The sequence below is a fragment of the Ochotona princeps genome, chromosome 8 (assembly GCF_030435755.1).
Source record: "Ochotona princeps isolate mOchPri1 chromosome 8, mOchPri1.hap1, whole genome shotgun sequence".
Taxonomy (NCBI): Eukaryota; Metazoa; Chordata; class Mammalia; order Lagomorpha; family Ochotonidae; genus Ochotona; species Ochotona princeps.
Window position 1 is genome coordinate 68,096,832 of NC_080839.1, and position 14,054 is coordinate 68,110,885.

The 14,054-nt window shown below is 43.7% G+C and overlaps 1 pseudogene; it reads right to left on the reverse strand.

Annotated features, from left to right (window-relative positions):
• The window catches only part of LOC101519017 (T-complex protein 1 subunit eta-like), a 42,709-nt pseudogene extending 39,849 nt beyond the window's left edge, over window positions 1-2,860 (reverse strand).
• Window positions 2,861-14,054: the final 11,194 nt, after the last annotated feature.

Genomic DNA, 14,054 nt, shown 5'->3' on the forward strand with positions numbered 1-14,054 from the left:
TTTTTAATGAATTACAAAATCAGCTTAAGATGCTAGGAACTGTTCAATCCACTGTCAGTTTATGGCTCAAATTTTCATTATAGGATGATTTTCAAAAGAAACAGCAAGCATGAATGGAAAATTGGGGTTTAATGAGCAGTTCTTAAAAAGTTCTTAGACAATGTATCTCATAAAAATGGTTACTGGAAAAACTGTATGGCTTTCAGTATTTTCCTACACCAAAATACAGTATGACCTATGCGTGAATTACAGGATTCCAACTTCAATGTAACCCCAACCGTGTGGGCATTTGGGTAGGGAATGAGCAGATGAGAGCTCTCTGTACCCTTAGCCACATTGTGTATGTGCACCTGTGTGTGTGTGTGTGCACCTGTGTGTGAGAGAGAGATTTTAAAAATTAAAAAAAAAAAACTCAAGGGAAAGAGAGAGATTTAAAAAATTATTTTAAAAAACCTTTAAGGTCTGGCTATACAAAATTAATACATTCTTTGAAAAGACATAGGACATTTATTCATTTTGTTTTGGAAGACCTATACACACTTCAACATAAACAAAGGTATCAGAACGAGAGGGACAGAGAGAGAGGAAGGGAGTAAGGTGAAGAATAAAGCAGAGCATGAAGCTGAATGGGGGAAAGATGCCCCCTACTCCCCACACCCTGTATTTTGGAGCTGCAGTGTGCAAGAAAGCCCCCAGGACAAGTCGAGAGGAGAGACAGCGGGATGAAGGGGTTAGCACTGTGGACTCACGCTAAAGAGCGGTGAGTGTGTGAAGATTCATTAAGCTCTCTGCTAAGGGCTGAGGATTCAGAAGAAATAAACAGATGCCAAACAAACAGGAAAGAAAGGAGAAAGAATGAGAAACAACACTTCAGTGATGCCACTCATATCCAGTCAAGCGCAGCTAATTAATGACATCAGAAAGAACATTAGTATCTTCCTTAGTCTGGTGACTGCAAAGAGGTCATCAGGGACAATGAATTCTTTCATCCAACTGTTTATCCAACTGTGTGCTCAGCAGGTGTATCTAGAGACCGATGAGATGGACAGATTACTCATTCATGGCAGAAACCAGGAGGGGGAGCCAGGCAAAGAGATTCCAACTTTTCCTTCTGGTTTCCAAGTGAGCCTCGTGGCAATCCTAGGGCTTGGTGAAGGAAGACTCTGTGTGGGTCCTTCTGCCCCTAATGGGGGGCTAGGGGTGATGGATATCTACACCGTTAGCGACATCACGGCAGACTGGTCACCTCCAAAAGCGAGTGAGCATGCCCCGGATCACGCAGCTTGCAGAGTCGGCTTGCTCTGAAGCACACACAGCCCTGAAGAATCTGCTTGGACAGTTGGAATGAATGCTGTGTTCCCCAAGGTTTTTTTCCTAATATTTTATGTAAGAGCCGATTAGTAGTGAAAAGCACGTGTCTCCCTCGACTCCTTTATGTTGTCTTGTAAATGTTGGGTCCTCAGAAGTTGTATTATTTTTGTCTCTGCTCTGGAGGCCTGCTGTTTCCTTAATTGATGTGGTAGCATTTGACTGCCTTTATTCCCATCGTCACATAATCATTATTTTCCATATCTCAGTTGTTGCTCCATTTCATTAACTTTTTCAGAAAATTGCTCCCTATTTATCTATTTATAGGTTTCGAATGTGTGTAGTCTTTGTCCAAAACCAGTATGATTTCCTTTATCTTCTTGCTTTTGATCTTTAATTTTTCTTTGTTCTGAATCAATCATTTTCCCCTCGATATTTCCTTTGATATTTCTCTGGTTTTAACGGCTGTCACAGCATTTGGAATTTTCCTGAATTTGTACTTTATTTGAAATATTTTGGTTGTGGATAGTCAGTCGAAGGACCAAGTCGTCCAAAGCTTGAAATCTACCGTCTCGGGCTCCCAGCCCTCTCACAACACTTCTCTCCACGCTCTTCACAGAGTGAACTCCCTCAACAGCTGCCTGGGCGCCCTCTCATCACCCAGCCTGAACCCCATGATGCTGACTTTTCCACTTCCATTCATCTATCATGCCCTCATGCCACAGAATCCCCTTAATTCATCAATGTGGCCCCTTCAATGGATTTATATTTGTTCATTCATTTTCAACTCATTTTTCACTTTTTAAGATATTAACCCCCTGGTTCTGAGCTCTTTAGCTTTTCCCGTTGTGTTTTCTCTGCTAGTATGTAAAAGTGCTCTTTGATTTGCTCGGTGTGCTCATTAGTTCAGCGTTATCTGCTTTGTCTAGACCATTAAATCCATTTTACTTGATGGATTCTTTTGGCAACTTGTCTTCAGATTGAAGCTAAGAGGAAACTTCATAGTAGAATCCGACGCATGTCCATGGGATGAATGAAAGAATGAGTGGGAGGCTGTGTGATCAGCTCGGGGGCCAATGGCAGAGTATCTAACCATCTCCTTCCATATCACTCTCAGTGATGTATACTTAGATCCAGTCCAGCCAGGTAAGGCTGTAAATCTCTAGTTGCTCTGATTTCAACAATTCACTAACTGTTTATGAAACCTTTTATCTAGTTAACTCAGCTGCTTGCTATTAAGATGTGTTATCTTCTTGGCTCAGAAATCAAAGTCCCAGGGTACAAAATAAAGAGGCCTGGTGTTCGCTCTTTCTGAAGCCCTGCTTGACTGTCCCCAGCTTCAGCTTCCTGGTGCTAAATTATCTATAACAGACCTTGTTTTAACACTGTGAAATGGAATAAAGGGGCATGTGCCTGAGCCCAAGAAGGCCAATGTTCCAGAGAATTCTAAATGAGAAGACACAGTAAGTCATACCTGATCTTCTTTACAACTGAAGACAATGGTTGCTGAGGTGGCAAGGGCTCCAGTATCCCTTCTTAGCACCTGCTGCATGCTGGCTTCATGCAGGTTTCTGCACCCCACTGGCTTTGCAGGCACAGATGATGCTGGAACTACAATGACCAGCGGCCTGGGGGACCTCCCTATTGGAAGCAACGTCAGTTAGTATTTCTGGAGTAGTCGATGGAAAGCTTTTCCAATTACTCTGATCCATTCTCTTAGATGACATCACTGGCCATTCTTCCAAGTCCCTACCGACTAGGTCAAAACGGCTTCATACTACACCGTGCACAGGTGCCCTCCGTTCAGGGCCACCTCTTAGCTTCTTACTGTCTTCACAGAGAAGGCAATAGTGACTCAGCCACTATCATCAGTCTTACTGCTTCCATGTGCACACAGCATAGTTGCCGCATACTTTAACTCCAACAGCGCTATGAGCCCCTTGAGGTGACCAGATGCAGTCATGTTCCCTGGAACTCACTGTATGCCAGTTTGTTTTGCAGCCTATGCCAAGGCAGGAGAAGGGCCTCTACTCCTCTCCACAGTCATGCCTGGTTGCTTGGGAAACAGCAGAGGGCTGCCTCACCGCATGCGATCTTATCAGAGACTTCATTGCAATGATTTTCCTTTGTTCATTATTTATTCCTTGTCTTTTGACATAACATTTATCTGCCAAGGTTCTACAGGAAAATCCTGGGGCTAGCGGTAGGTTCTGGAAAAAGTGAAAACCCATATGTGCCTAAGTAACACACTCAACCCCCCAGCCTCTCGCTTCACCCTCCAGCCACTGTTGTTGCAACAACCTTGTGTGCTCAATTCTTTCATCAGAATTACCTTCTCTTCCTATGGAACTCCTAGGTAACGTGTACACTGAGCCCTGTTCCGGCCCTGACTCAAGTGCTTACTTACTATTATTGCTTGGGTGCTTTGCATTCCTAGACGAGAGCACACTTCCAGTTCATTCTGAGATGTCATCCTAACCATGGATTCATCAGTAAATACAACAGCACTTCTAATCCTTTTTCATGTCTACTTCCAGTAACCCCTTTTCTTTACTCACAACTGTGAAATATGCAAGATACCTGATACCAATCACATCATTAGTCTCATTGTAACTCTGACAAACACAGCAAGGGAGTTTGCATTTCACTCCTGTAGCGACTGAAACTACTACGTCACCCCTTTGTTCAGTGCCACATAATGACTGGGCTGTGTTCCTCGGAGTTCAGCTACCTGTTAGTTTTAAGACTTCACTGTATTCCTAAAACTTTTGATTATACTTAGTGGTGTTTAGATAAGGATGTTCTATATGTAACTATAACTTATTAAGGTGTTTAAAATATTAGTAAAGCTTGGCATATAAAACTTACATGTAAATTAAGTGGAGGTGGCTCAACAGATTTATCCTCTGCGTGCTATTGCTGATATCCCCAGTGGTCACCGGTTCTAGCCCCAGATGCTCCAGCTCCAACCCAGCTCCCTGCTAATGCCCTGGAAAAGCTGCAGAGAGTGGCCCAAGTCCTTGAGACCCTGCACACAATGTGGGAGAGCCAGAGGAGGCCACAGGATTTAGTTCAGCTCAGTTCTGGCTATTACAGTCATTTAGGGAATAAATCACTGGATGGAAGATGTCTCTCACTGTCTCTTCTCTCTTAAAATCTGCTTGACAAAAAAAAAAATAACTATTTAAAAAGTAAGTTGAAAGTCTGATAGAAGTATTTTCTGTGAATCCATTCACAGCAAGTAAAGCAAAAAGGTTAGCGTGTGAGCTAACACTGAAGGGAGGAAACAGGCAAGTGTGGATTAACTTAATTCCAAGCTACTCTTTTCTTCAGAGGAATAGGCTTGCGTACAGCTGTAAAAGCAGGGTTTCAATTTCGTTCACAAAGCACAACTCAGGTTGCCCCTTTGCCAGGCCCCATGGTAAGGTGTGCAAAGGATTACAAAGATGATTACAAACTGGGCTTTAATATCAAAGTGTTCACAGTATGCTGGGAAAAATAAGCCTGAGACACGCAAATCTATGAGACAGGTTGGATGTGATAAGAAACAGATAAAAAGCCACCACCAAGGCATTCCAGGGTAGCAAGAAATATCAGCAATGCAAGTTGCCTTTAAAATGCAAATCACTTTTCTTAGCTGAGGGATAGGAACAAGGTTCATATCCACTTTATCACTCAGTATACAGATGGGAAGTGACCCCAGTACCCTCTCCCAGCCAAGCCCGCACTCAAGCACAGCCTGGAGGAGCAGGTAGACCCCCTGACTGGACAGAGGACGCTGGGCCCTCCCTCTATTGTGAAGGGATTGTTTTGTGCTGTTTTTAATCAGGGCAGGATTTATAATCTTTAGTATGAACCACTGGAAGTTGGGCCACTCCACTGCTCAGGTGGTCTGACTCAGCCAGTCCCTCTCTCACAATGGATGTGTTCTGATTTCATTTGGGGGTATTCCTCTCCAGGGGGCATATGTGCAACCCCACAAGAAGCTAACAACCCATTAATGACGATTCCCCATGAGAAAGTTCCTTGTGCATCCCCAAAGATTGAGATCACACCTTCATCCTTGGAAATTTAGTTGTGATCATATTAAAAGCACATGACAAGCCTGTCGCCTCTCATTTCAGTCAATGTCTGTGGAAACCATGCTGGATCCCTTTATCCCCTGTTAAATCGTGAGCATTTCCTCTGGATTCAGACATACCCTCTCTAGCACAAAACAGCAGCACACCCAACAGTTGCAGTTTGGAACTGAAACAGAAACCCACATCCACTTACACAGGTTTTTATATGGTGTAATAAGCACAAATGTGCTTTTCTATGTACCCAAATAAGGATGATGAATGTGATGCCCAGACTCTGCCTTCAGTTTTCCTCTAGAAGGGTAGGCCCGAGCTAGCTTACACCTGCTCACTGCATGCTCACATTCCCTTTGCTCTACAGTGGTCCAGCACACGTTCCCCTGCACCTGCCCAGACCCATCCTTCAGCACATTTGGGTGAAAAACGTTACCCGGGGCCGCCCTCTGCATGAACTTGTAAGGCCCTCTCTGAGAATCATACTCCATTATTTTTCACATTTACATGTTAAAATACTGAGCACTTTCTATCTTCTACTATTTCCCAGAGACCCAATAGCTCCTGAGTCAGTAGGGTTAGTCTCATTGCCCTCACTTTACAGAATAGCAAACAAACCCACGCATGCTGTTAAAGGGAGAGGATGGGGCAATGTAACCCAATGGCTAAGTAGTAGAGCTACAGCTCATGTGGCCAAGATACCAAGCACACCCCAGGCCCAGTCCTAGGTAAGAAGAATGATCAGGTGGTGGGTCATGGACGCACTCTGGAGATCTCTGTAAACAGATGGTGTGGCCCTTCACATGGCAGAAACACCAGCCTAAGAATGGGAGAACCGGGGTTCTTGTCTGACCTCTGCCACTGAAATGATGATCTTGAGCACACATTTTAACACCTAAGAGCTAAAATAACATAGCTGATGCCTACCCCTCAATAACTGTGAGATGCACAGAAATGTCACAGATTTGGGAAGCACAAATCACCCTCAGAAGGTCAGTCTATAGCAACAGTGGGGATAGTCAGAGATGCCTGAAATCCCAAAGTACAGAGAATAAAGTACATCCAGGGCATAGGAAGACCCCACTAACATATGCAACTTAAAGCGTGAATTCTTGCATCACAGATGGTGGCTCCAAATGTTTGTAAGGAGTGGCTGATTCCAGTGAGTAGAGGATAAATAGTCCCTCATCTAAATGCAGATAAATGTATATAAGCAAATTGTCCTTGTGCAAATTGGACGTCCTCATACAATCAATAGGGTTCCAGATAGCTTTGATTCAGGTCAGAAAACGTATTCTCTATCAGTTTGCCTTGATGACCAATATCTATGCTTATCAAGCACAACAAGTAACCTCCTTCTCTCCATGGTCTCCCTCAGCCCCCTCTCCCATCCTGCCCAGAGAGCTAGTGAAACTCAAATCACTCAGAGAACATGCTCATGTGCTGATGACTTATGTCAGCATCTCTTAGGAAGAGAAGAGGCCATGACAGGTTGCCAAAGGCTGACTAGCTGGGTACCACCCTAACTTCCTATGTGATCATAAGAATTTTTATGAAATAAATATCTTCTCCAAACCCTAAGTTCTTAAATACTCTATAATGATCTGAATTATTCTCTAGCTGTATTCAGAATCACAATTTGTAAGACCATCAATACACTGATTGCTCTTGTCTGACCCACCATAACCAGTATCACTTAGCTGTACCACAGCATCAGCACAAACAGTATCCTAGCTGTCGAGTTGCTCATAGTGTTAAATCCCGAGGTCAAATGCTCTCGACTATCAAGGCTATTGCAGTTTCCTTCAAACTTGTCTGTGCGAGATGGTACAAGAAACCCTTAAGAATGAAATTAAATAAATAAATAAATAAATAAATAAAATTCAACAGCTATGCATACTTTTTGGAGGAGCAGGGAAGAGAGGCAGAGAGAGAGAGAAAGAGGGAGAGAGCGAGCGCCAGCCCAAATATGAGAGCATTTCCATCCACAATGACTGGAACTGAGAGAATGCGGGTGAAGCTGGAACCCATGTCTCCTACAGAGCTGGCAAGAATCCAAATGCTAGAATCACCTGCACATGCAGGGAGCAGGAATCAGAGGCCTGAACCAGGATTAGAACCGAAGACCTCTGACGTGGGATATTAGCATCTGGACCAGCGTGTTCACCAAGCTGCAATCCCCACCTTGGCCTGGCTGTTACGACCATCATAAAATGCCACTGGCTATTTAGTAGGAAACAAGATTTAAAATATTTAAAGTAATTGATTTTTTTCCTGTGTAAACAATCTCAGAGATAAGCTAAGGGTTAGCATATTATCCTTACATTTCCTTGCACATACACTGGGGAGAGAGGGGAGGGCTGTGTGGGAAGATGCAGTTAGAATCTTTCCCAGCCCATATACTTAATTACACTCGGGTCTTGAATTCTCAAGTTAGTATATTTTGCCCATTCATTGCTCAATAAATATTAATTGGTGGAGATGGGTTATAATTTAGCATGTGTATAATATATAATTTACCTGTAGCCTATAATTATCTTAAATGTTCAAATAAGGGAATTGATTGGAATGAGAAGAAAATAACTTATTTAACTTAAAAGGCTGTTATGATCTAACTCTTCATGAAATCAAACACCTTCAGATGGCATTTCACGTTGACTGACCAATCACCAGGAGCTAATCTCCCATGCCCAGCAACCTAGGATGGCAGTGGAGACCACACAGAGACCTGTGCAGGTTCTGAAGTCCCCTGATGCATTCAAATAGCCTGTGGTACCTGATAAGCAGACAATGACCACTTCCCACCAAAACTGCCACCTCTACACACAGAATAGGCCTCAGGAGTTTAGACTTGCTTGCTTTTTGGTTGGTTGATCTATTACAGGTGTATCTCATCTTCTTCGCCATAAAAATGTATACAGTTAATTTTCTAAAGTCATATGATTAGTGTGAGAGATGCCATTTATTTATAGCAGCAGCCATGGGAGCAAGAAGAAGGTGCCATTAGTTAGCCACGAGGGAGGATTCTTGATTTAAACCAGATCCACCAAATTCCCTCTTCTAGGAAGGCAAAACTAGCCATTTTCTGCATGCAGTAGACACACAAAAAGGTATTTTCTTTCCAACGTTTATCTAGAGAAAGAAACACTGAAGCCAATCTCAGGTAAAGGAAGAAGAAAAATGCAGCAGAATAGCAGAGAGGTGGGACATGGGTTCCCATGGCCTCCAGAAGCCTGGCTGCTATGTCCTCCAAGCTACACCAGTGACCCAAGAATTCTATCTTCTTTCCTTGACATAATTCTAAACGATTTCTGCCTTTTTACAAGCAAAATATTCCCTGAGTGTTATAAAAACTCTTGGCTCATTCAGATAATAATTCATAACTCTTCCACCCCTCACCACATTTCCTCCAATCAGGGACACTGTAGTCTTTGCCTACTGCTCATCCCCTAACCTCCATTTTTTTTTCTTTTTTTTTTTTTTTATTTCCATTTCAGGAGGTTTATTTTCTTTTCATTTTTTTTTCTTAAGGAAAAAGACTGGAAGATGAGGTGTAACTAAGCATGTCCTTATTGGTGAAAAAATTAACCTTTGGTCTTCACTTCAGAAAGCCAGTTACTCTTCCAGCTAGATCTAAGAGAAGAGACCATCCAGGACTGAGAGATCTAGATGTGGTGGTGGGAAGTACAGTCCAGGACAAAAGATTTCTCCTCCCTCTCATAGACACATACGTATCTCCCTGATCCACCTCCATGTACACATGCGCACATACACAGCACAATGAGTGCGAGAAGCCTCGAGGCCACACCAGTGCTCTGTTAGAAGCACCCTACCACCACACCCCTGCAGAGAAACATCCTACCACCATGCCCCTGCAGAGAAACATCCTACCACCACACCCCTGCAGCCTTGCCCAACTCTTGGGTCACATCTATCCAAACCACCCTCCCATGGAGCGAGTGATGAGAATTGCCATTCAGTTCCATCTCTCAGGGCCCCTTGCTTTGCAGTTCTATTACTGTTTCATGAAACTTTAAAACTTTCCACCCTTCCTTCATTGTAGTCAACTTTAAATAAATTCAGAATGTCACTTGTTAAAATAAATGACATTTAAACAACCTCAGCATGGTAACTCATTCCTCATTATCATAGAGAGCTCCTTTGAAAGGTCTATAGTACATTATCTGTACGGAATGGATTTTACCTTCAATATTAACCTCATTGCTCAGAGAGGACAGGTGCTAAGCACTTTGGTGAGAGGTGGCATAGAAATGCATAGGTAGATTGATAGAACTGAGCAAGCAATGATGAACTAAAACAAAAGCAGGGGAAGGGTTTAGGTTAAATATTAGGTAGCAAATCTGAGCAGAGAGTTGTGATGATGGAGCAAGCTGCCATGGAAAACTAAAGAACATTTTTATTATTTTACTAACTCTGAGCTCACGGTGCCTGTGCTAGCAGTGAAAGAGAAGTGCCCTGCAGGCTGGGGCTGAAACCTGGGTGCCGCATTGCCACCACGGTTGGAGGTGGCAAGCAGAGGGGCTAAGCAGCCATTGTCTCCATGCAGAGTGCAGGGTGAGTTGAGAATGTACACTGCATGAAAGCAGAGGTCAATAAACACACCGCCAAAGTCTCCTTGGAAACCACAGAGAACTTGCTGTGATTTTTGCTTATTTTCTCTCTGCCTCCCTAGACCTTTCTCGTTTTCCACTTTCGGAGTGTGGAGCCAAATGGATCCAATTGTCACAACTTTCACCTGCTACTTTGTTTTCTCTGCCTGCATACTTCCAGAATGATAGGTACAGAAGTAACTTATTCTTGTTTAATTTCTACTTATGTATTTGACGGTCAAAGAGTGAGTAAGTGAGTTCCCAACTGCTGGCTAATTTAGCACATGCCTGTGATGGCAAAGGCTGGGTCAAGGCCACAGGCAGGAGTGGCACACTCCATCCTGGTCGCTCCCAGTTCATTATGCCATCCCTACAGCTTCCCAGGATCTGCTTTAGTAGAAAGCTCCAGAGTAAGAAGTCAGAGATAGGAATCAAATCCTGCCACTCTCATGTGGATGTGGGTTCTTAACTACATAACTATTGAAGTCCTTTGTTGTCTCAGGGGACTCCAAAGCCAGAGCCCAGAATGAGGTCACTGCGCGAGTACACAAATACAGAGGCCGTTGTTGAGATGGGCTGTCATCTGAACGTGAAGTCTCACAGCATTGGGTGCCTCCTCATCTGTAACCCTTCTGAATCCAAAAGTCAATCAATAAGACTCTAATTGGTTTGCCTGAGGACGAATATGAAGTGGGCAGGATCGAGCTGGACTACAACACCCATTGGTTCATGAGGAAGACAGGGCTGGAAACAGAATGGACCCAGCAATTGCAACGACCAGCATGTGCATAAGCAGATCAGTGTGACGGAGGGTGTTGGAGTCTATACTAGCAAACTCACGCAAGAATCAGGCCTGGGATCATCTCAGGTGAAGTTTGTTTGGAGATCCCTCCAACTGAACTACTGATCTTAGAACCCCAACTATGAAGCGACTGTCAGCCAGTAGACTCTGAATAGGTTTCATTGCGATTGGAACGGCGAGATTGGCAGCAATCCAGACCTGATGAACTATCAAAACTGTTTGAGCAGGACCCTCGGAACGCGCCTCCCATTGGGGATCTGGGATGGGTGGGAGGATGGGTGGGGCTTTTCCCTTTGTTTCTCTCCTGATCCCAGATACAGGGGAAAATGATAACATTAGTGTGGAAACAATGGTATTACCCACTTTCACCTTGTAGCCCTTGACCCTTTGTACCCTAATCAACTAAGTAAGATGATTAAAACTTAATTTAAAGAAAAAAAGAGAAAGAGAAAAAAGACTCTAATGGAATATACTCTGTTGCATCTTGGTCAGCTGCTGTGGGCTTCACTGTGACCGTAATAGCCAGCGGGAAGCAGAAGCTGGTTAAAGCAGAAGGCAGAGAGAAAACGTAGCCTTTGACTTATTCACAAGCTTGAATTACATAGGCAAGGAGGCAAGTCTGACAAGTGTGACCCAAAGAAAACCTGTGAGAGGACCAGCTGTCTGGCACAGTGGCTATGACACTGCTTGGGATCACCATGTCCCATAGGCAAGTCCCTGGGTTCAGGTCCTAACTCAGCTTCCAATTCCAGCTTCCTGCTGATACACCTTGTTGGGGGAAGTGCGTGAATGTTCCCGTAACTGAGTCCCCACTACACACATGAGAGACCAGGTTAAGTTAGCATCTCCTGGCTTTGGTCTGATATAATTCTAGCTGTTGCAGGCACTGGGGGAGCAAACCAGAAGAATGGTCAGTCTCTCTCTCTCTCTCTTAAAATTCCATTAGTATAAATAGAAGATACTTGATATCATTGATAGCATAATCCTAAGATATTATTCCTACATCTCTCTCCTCCTTCACAATCCCTCCTCCTTCATTTCCTTTTTTTTTAAATGTTTGAAATAACATCATTTAACTTACTTTATAATCACAGGTTTAATACAAACCAGCAGCAAAGTTCAACAAGAAAAAAAAATAGGAAGTCCACTGCTCCACAAGGCTAAAGCAAAAATAAAATCGTGTCAGTTCCATGAATAGCTTTTCTGCATTCTATGTTAACTACCACATAACAGAAAAATACATCTGTCTATTGTGGAGTTGCCTATTTCACTATGCATGATGCTTGGCTGTTACATTCACTTTGCTGTAAAAGACAGAATTTCATTTTTTATGACTAAGTAGTATTTCATTATATATATATATATCTCACATTTTTAATCTAGTCATCAGTTGATGGTCTTATGGGTTTATTCCAAATCTTACCTATTGTAATTTGAGCTTCCATAAACACTGGGTGCAAATAATGCTTTTGTGTGCTGATTTCGTTTCCTTTGGGTAAATTCGCAGGAGGGAGAAGGCTGGATCGGGGGTAGTAGGAAAGACAGCATGGACATTCCTCAGAAATCCGAAAATAGATCAACCGCATAATTAAAAAGGAAAGCAGCATGTGGCAGTGCACACGGGCTACCAACTGCAGCAAAACGGAAACGCAGAAGTTGAATGTAGGCCTGGGCACAAGAAAGCAGGAACACTAGGCATGTTTTTATGATGTGGAATGCAAGCTGCATCTTCTAAAGTAAGCAAATAGGAGGAGAATTACACTCCAGCTCCTGGTTTACTGTGGGAGTAGGGTGTATTCTGGCTTGCTGGATCCTCTCATGGGTGCAGGCTGGTTTCTGGATTCCCTTTCAGCAGAGGGTGGAGCCCCATGTGTATGTCTACACCACATCCCTCTCTGTCACGTGGGACAACAAATGAATCCCCTGACCAAGACCATCTGCTTCCTCCCAGCTTTCCTACAGATTTGCTCTCAGATTAACAAGTTTCATAAAGTCCAAAAACAGCGCAAAGTTTATCTTCAGAACTCATACGAATAAGTGTTTAAAATCACTATTTACTGGCAATAATGAAAATATTTAAGGGACTCTTATAAAGTTCTAGTTGTGAAACATCAATAAAATAATTGCCTAATTCCAAACCATGCATTGCTCTAATTAATTCTGCGTGAGACATTTTTCCAGCTTCAAAGATTGCCTTACTTGTATTGCATAACAAAATAATGGTATAATTAGGAATAAATTTGTCACTTTTATAAGTAATTTCTTTTTATTATGTGTTTGGAAGCAAAGCACAAGTATGATTAAAACCCCCTTTAAAAGGTTTTATTAATTATTGTGATTATTATGGCTGAGATGCATCCACACGCTGCAGCATGCACCCTGGCCAAGATGCACAAAGCCAGTAGACATGGCAGAGCAGAGGCAGAGTCCAGATGCTGCGTTCCTTCTGGCCCAGGTCTACTTCCTGTCTCATCCCTGTGCAGGGCAGGGCAGGGGAATGCCTTCCACTTCCCAGGTCCTTCAATCTCTTCTCAGGCACTCTCTCCACCAAGCCAATCAAATATCTCAGGTCCTTGGTCTCAAGCTTCTTGCCCTTGCTGGTAACCTTTTTATTATCCCTAGTCTTACGAAGGTGCCATCTATCCTCAAATTTCAGTTCTGAAAATCCACATCCAGGGGCTTCCCTGGCAGCCACCCTCGGTCAGGAACCACCTCCTCGCCGCCCCCCCCCCCGCCCCCCCGGCCACACACACACCCTAAGTTAGGATTCCAGTCTTGGTCACTGGCCAATAGACTCCTTAAGGACAAGGGCTTTGTCACGAGTTTTTGTACGTTTCACACGTAAGCAACTGTAGGAAGTGTTCAAGAGTATTTATTTACTAGCTAGATGAGTCAATTTCTGGCAGAAATCAAGGCACAGTGAGCACTCCTCTTCCCAATCATGCTACCGTGTTCCCTGAAGTGCATGGACTGGATGGACACGGATGCTCAGCACAACAGCACAGGCCTCGGGCATAGCCAGCCGGCCTAAGGAGGGACTGGATCCCTTACCCCCAGGATGCCTGGAGTACCCACTGGTGGGGCCACACTCTGCCATGGAGCATGTATCCCCTGTGTCCCTGTCTCAGTGACTCACTGTGAAGCCACAGGCCACCAGTTGCCAGGCTCTGATCACTCACATCCTTGAGTCCAGTTGTTGGCAGAAATGGCTGTGAGAAGTGATTTGAACATCCCATCCTGGACCCAGCACCACTTCCTGCT